The sequence below is a fragment of the Pogonomyrmex barbatus genome, unplaced genomic scaffold (genome assembly GCF_055798465.1).
Source record: "Pogonomyrmex barbatus isolate J1 unplaced genomic scaffold, ASM5579846v1 scaffold16, whole genome shotgun sequence".
NCBI lineage: Eukaryota > Metazoa > Arthropoda > Insecta > Hymenoptera > Formicidae > Pogonomyrmex > Pogonomyrmex barbatus.
In genome coordinates, this window is record NW_028297112.1 from 5,034,363 (window position 1) to 5,041,042 (window position 6,680).

The window sequence follows — 6,680 nt, forward strand, 5'->3', positions numbered from 1 at the left end:
CCGAAGCACAGAAGACAGATTATAAAAGAGATCTCTCGACATTGTAAAAGAAAAAAAATTCGCTTTAAATCAAGACAGATATACTCATATATCAAGCAAGAATATTATAATCTTCTTCAAAATTTTAGTCTTAATTGATCGAATTTATTGAGATGCAAGATTACTATTTTTGCTTAACTCAAGACTAAAAATCTTTTATATAAAAATTAGTAAATCAATATTCTTGTTTATATATAAGAATATAGTCTTAATTAAAGATTAATTTTTTTCTATGTACACATGTAAAATTACATATGAGATAATTTTATTGAACACAATAAAAACCATTTTTCTTTTCAGTTAATATTCTTTTAGTCTAACGTCCTTAATTTGTTAAATTAAATTACACGACATACCAAATAAAACGATATTTTTAACAACATGTAAATAAAGAAGACACGTTACACGAGCAGCTTATATTTTCTGCATGCATTTTCTAAAAGTGCCTGCATGTAGGCATAGCGTTGCGAAGATCAGGTTGCAACGATACCGCGTTACACACAACAAGCTTTCCTCTCCTTTATTCTGAGCAAGCTATATGATACTAACGAAGTGGTCTATAATGAAAGTGAGACAGAGAGAGGTCGAAAGACGCGAGAGACCTCAGCAAGCAGACCTCGCGTTCCGCTTCGTGTGTCGGGAACGCGAACTCTTCCGTAAATGCCAAGTTAAAGAAACAGAAAAGGAGCATCGTACTCAAGTCGCGGAAACCAATCCTATCTTCCACGCAAAAACGAGTGTCGAGTGTCTTGAAGGAAAACGAAGGGAAGGAAAATCATGAGCAGACGTATCGCTTTTCTGCGTTCGAGCTCGAAAATATGAGGCGAGCGATTCGCCTCGGTGGATTTACGCTTTCGTTGATTGAATCTGCCGTATTTGATAGCATTTACGTCTGATTGCAGCGTGCGTCTCGTGTAGCAACTTTCTTGGGAAATCGACGACGGATCGGTGTGTAATTCGATGCCGCCTTGGCGATCGTCGAGCGTCTGGCTCGATGTAGCAATTATTGGTGTCCGCGGTCTCGACGGAGGAAACTAGCTTAATTGAAGAATTAGTTTAGGGAGCTCGGCTCACGCTCGCATTCCCGAGAACTGGTCGAGGAACACGTGTAGGATCGCATCTTGCGTAATAATCGGGGGACGTTCGAGAAACACAGAGAGCATCGGTATGCCGAGAGTGACGATAATGTACTGTAACTTTTGCTTTGCAATCAATGCGGCTGCGCATCAACGAATAGAAATATGTGAAGTATGAAATTGAATGAATGAAGAAACAAAGACAGCGGAATGTGTAATTCTAAAAAAAGGAAAGGTAATGTATGAGAGAAATAATAAATTTTAAAAAGGTAAAGACAATGTACGAGAAAAGTATGAGAGAACGACAAATGTAATTCTAGAAAAGGAAGAGCAATATACATTTACATATTACATGAAATATATAAAAGCTATTGTGCTTGGGAAATCAACTCGTGTTACAAGTTACACTCTACTCGCATTAGATTATATCATTATTATGAAGATTGTAGAGAGGGAAGGTAATAGTAACTTTGCGGAACTTTAGTTACTCGCATCTTTGCGGAAATCATCGAACGGAAGGCATGCCGTTTGTCGATGATACCATGATACGTTCGATAGTTGTTCATGCACGACTGTAAGTGGGTTAAGACGCAGTACAGCTATACTATATTGCCCTATAACTTAGAATGGATTCTTAAGATATAGTAACGGTTACGAACAAAACAAACAAGACTCGAAGCGATTGATAAAACAAATTTTATTTGCATTATTTAATTTATTTGATTATCTATTTATTATTATGATTTATTTTTTTATAAGATATATAAATTTATTATTTAGCGCTCTTCATATTAACATTAATATATTTTTTATTAATATAAGCCGAGTATGTGTTAATAAATTTCAAATAATTTTTTTTTACCAATCACGTGCCAACCACTATTTTTAGCAGACTTACAACGTAGTGGTTCTGTAGTAATTCGATAATCTTCATATTGATTAAAATCCCTTTTATTATTCTCCCCCATAAGAAATATATATATATATATATATATATATATATATATTGCGAAAAATATCACCTCAGCCAGGAATCGAAAAATTATTGAAATTTATTTCATAGATAAAAATTTAGCAACCAAAATCCTACTTGCCGAGGACTTGGCTATGACTCTATTTGTTTATTAATATATTTCTTGTAAAAATACGTATTTCTGAATTTCTATCTCTCTATTAAAGTGTTATTTATATTAAAAGAAACGTAAAGAAAGAAATGTTACATAATATGCATCATTAACGCTCTAAATTTATTTAACTTGGAAAGTATCTGTACTCACCTGCATAATAAAGAGAGGGAAAAACGGGTATAAAATAGAAAAGAAAATGCTCCTCATAGCCTCTAGAATCTATGAACAAACGAGACTCGATAACTATTTAATTAATTTATTTGCATTTATCGTATCTCTCGTAAGTACCAGGAATACGTAAACAATTAATTCGAATTATCTTAATAAATACAAATAGCCTAAAACACATTGTTGCCTCTTTTTTTTTTATTAACATTATATTCACAGATAGGTTTCGATCACGATCACAAACGCTTCTTTCTTCACTGCGCTCTATACATTTTTATACATATATAATCGACCCGTATATTAATTTCGCCGAAAGATCCGCAGATCCTCCTCCGTGCGATCCTTCTCCTTAAGGACTATTGTTGTGAATAATAATTGTCGCAAACAACTACCGCTATAACGCAATACGCACGCATAACACAAACACGCGCGTAATATGTGTAACATTCCGTTCAAACAGTCGATTCGACTGTTTAGAAAGCGAATGAATGAAATCGGGATACGCACATGAAGATTCGTGGACAGCTCGAGACATCTTTCTTGCAAGGTAAAATAGGCAGTCAGCTATAAATATAGGAGACGCTAACACCGACGCAGGTCCACAACATTTAGCATTATGCAAAAATCCCTTTTTTCGTCGATACGAAATATCAGCTCGTGTTTACTATTATACCAGCCTTGATCAACTAGATTTTGCGTGCATTATCGAGCCTCATTACATTTATAGCTACAATCTAAAAAGGACTACGTTGATCGGAAATAATTGACCAAGGCTGATCCCGAGATCGCCGTGAATAAAACGAGCGGTAATACGCCACGCAGATAATCGTCCGTTGTTAATTATTGCTTGGAAGGAATTATCGCGCACCCCATTGTAAACACACCTTCCCCTAACGGACGCGACAGGGCCGCTAAAGTTATAGCGATGCATTTTATGTAGACACACGTAAAATGGCGTTTGCACAGCTAAGAACATGTCTCGGGAGAACGTTGAAAAATCGCAGACGTAAAAAAGGATTATTTAACTTATGCGAGGCGAGACGATTACATCGGGAAACACGTAGATCGCGCACTTGGAGAAGCCCACTCGTTAATTTAATCATGCGTTTTACAACTACTTACACACACACACACACACACACACACACACACACACACACACACACACACACACACACACACCATCACCACCACCATCACTACCACCATCACCACCACCACCATTACCACCACCACCACCACCCCCCCCACACACACACACACACAAACACACACACACACACACACACACACACACACGTATTATTATTCCTATAATTCCTATCAATCTTTCTGCGCTTGTTAACAGTCGCTAGACCCGACTATAATGCTCTCGATCACTCGCTTCATCATTCTCGGGAACGGTAACCGGCAATCGCGATCCGCAAAAATGGTACTGTTTTTACACATTACAATGTTTCTAGGATACTGCATCTTCGAATATAGACACACAGAAAAAAAATTAGTCTTGAATCAAGACAAATATCTTCATATATAAGAATATTATAAGAAAACTTCATAGAAAACTTTCAGTTTTGATTTGATTCATATTGACACAGATCTTTAGTTTTGAATTTGAATAAAATATTTGCATCAATGCAAATACGATCAAAACTAAAATTTCTAAGAAGATTATAATATTTTTAATTTTAATTTGATTAAATTTGTATCGATTGAAGTATTTTACTTTTGCTCAACTCAAGATTAAAAATTTCCTATATAAAGATTATAATATTCTTGTTTATATATGAGAATATCTATATTTGCATCAATACAAATTCAATCAAATCAAGAATAACATTTTTTTAAGAAGATTACAACATTCTTGCTTGTTTATAAGAATGTATAGCCTTGATTTAGATTAATTCTTCTTTTATGCACCTTGATACTTGACAAGAATCGAACATCTAACTCTATAAATTATCATAACAAGTTTTATCTTTCATTGTCGTGTTATTTCAACGTGTAAGTCAACGTAAACGTATGATTTTAGCATAATTAACATATTTGGAACACAATATAATTAAGAATCTCTAAGGGCGTCTACAACTTTACAATAGTAAGAGTTGAGAAAGGGAGGTACGTCGGTACGGTAAATATATTTCTCGAAATCTGCTTGAAAGATCGCGTGAGATGTCATTAGTACTTGGCTTAATAATGGCTATAAATGGTCATCTGCTACAAATTAATTGATTAACTAATCGGAAGTACGCATAGAGCTAGATTACGATGTCACGCTCTCGTTATCTCGCTGAGCGAAATTTGAATTTCCCACGCGAAGCGATGATATCGAGAGCACGAGAATCACATGTGTACAACTAGTTGTCGCTGCGATTTGCAAATTGAGCTTCGTCGCCACGCTCTGCTCGATGGAAGATGATAAATAAATAAATCAGCGATAACGAGAGCTAATCGATCTCGAGACCGCACTGCGCAAGCCCGTTGAAGATGCACTCGATAAGACGTTGTTGCAGCAACCATACACCATCGCATCTGTCAATCTATCAAATGTAATGCATTTAAATTGTTTGCATTTAAATTGCAAATGAATAGAACCCCGAGGTGGTAAGCAGATTGTGTTTTATACATATACAGTGAATATCGGTGATTTCTTATACGCGAGATTGCGTATTACTTAAAAAAAAAAAAAAAATACGTTATTCTTAGTCTAGCTGCAAAAACTCCTCTAGTGTTGTAGTCGATGATCTTTTAATTAATTTATTTTTGGCCTCATATCTCACAACCTCATTTTTGCATCGTATTACTTTTGAAAAGGATATGTCGTTAACTGTAAAAAGAAGAAATTGATTTCGTCGATGTTGACAAACGCGAGTGTATTTACGAGTGGTTTAATGAAACTCGCACTTGCGACGCCTTCGAACGAGATGAGCCGAGTCCGCAACAATTGGCAGGTCACGCACACTCGTTTCGCCGAGTCGAATGCCTTAGGCATTCGAATTGCCTTCCTGTCATTACGTGCAATGCCTGATGAGGACGTGAGCGTCGCGCAAACGTGAATGAAAAACTAGATGCCGGATGACATACGCGCGACACACTCTCCACATTTTCAAATTGGAAGTTTCGATGCAAGAATGAAGTAAGAGTTTGTAAGGTCCACAGGTTAAATACATATATATTGCATACATATATATTGCAAATTGCTCTAAAAAAGAAATCGTGCACGAATAATTTTATAGTTTTATATTTACGACAATAAAATGGAATAGGTCTAAAACTAGAAACGAATTAAAATTAAGACTATTAATATAAAAATATTTTTTTTATTGGCCTAGAAATAAGTTTGTTATTTAAAACATATAGTCACATTACAATCAAGATGGCCTTGTAAATTATAGGTTTACCTCATTTTCGCACTGAACCTTCGTATTGGGTTCTCCTCACTCACATCTCAACGACAAGGTTTTATTTTATTATCTTTTAACATCAAACTGGCTTGAATATTGTGAGAACAGCTGAATGATGGCACTGTTAATCGTGACAAAAATCCTCCCAACTCTATTCTCCAATCAAACTATTATGAAAATATTATGAAAAATATAAACGTCTGTTACAGATTATATTTATAGATAATATACACGCACACACATAATAGATAATGTACGGATTGTCTACGACACGAAGGGAGAGGGAGGGGCCATTTTGTATATAAATATACTCTATAAATATACCCTACATAAATATAATATCCTTGCTTATTCTGGAAATGACCGAGATGCTCTACTGCTGTGACAAAAATAACGAAAACGTCATACATGGCGATGTAACATCCGCGCACTTTGCGCTCGGATCGGTCACGGGCGTTTAATTCATCCCATCCGTGTGTTATGTGGGAGTTAAAAGCAAAAGTGATGTAAGTCAAGATTCTCGCAAATCGTGTCGAAGAGAAAATCTCAATCGAAGCATCCCATTTTCACGCGACGAAAAATGTGATCTCTCTCTGACATCTTCATTCTTTCAAAATAGCTCCGCGGTTTCAGACACATATGCATCCTGATCTTTTGATATGCGCGTTATTATTCAATCTTCCCAATCACGCCAATTGCGAAAAGTTAACGGAACTATGCGTAATATACAAAGATACATATTGGCGATATATATATATATATATATATATATTATATATATGCGCGCGCGCGAGATATATATATATATATCGTGTGTGGTGTGTGTGTGTGTGTGTGTGTGTGTGTGTGTGTTGTGTGTGTGTCAG

At 35.7% G+C, this 6,680-nt stretch overlaps 1 pseudogene; it reads left to right on the forward strand.

The window, feature by feature from the left end:
* The first annotated feature begins 564 nt into the window (after positions 1-564).
* On the forward strand, positions 565-1,082 carry LOC148937137 (uncharacterized; annotated as a pseudogene).
* The last annotated feature ends 5,598 nt before the right edge of the window (positions 1,083-6,680 follow it).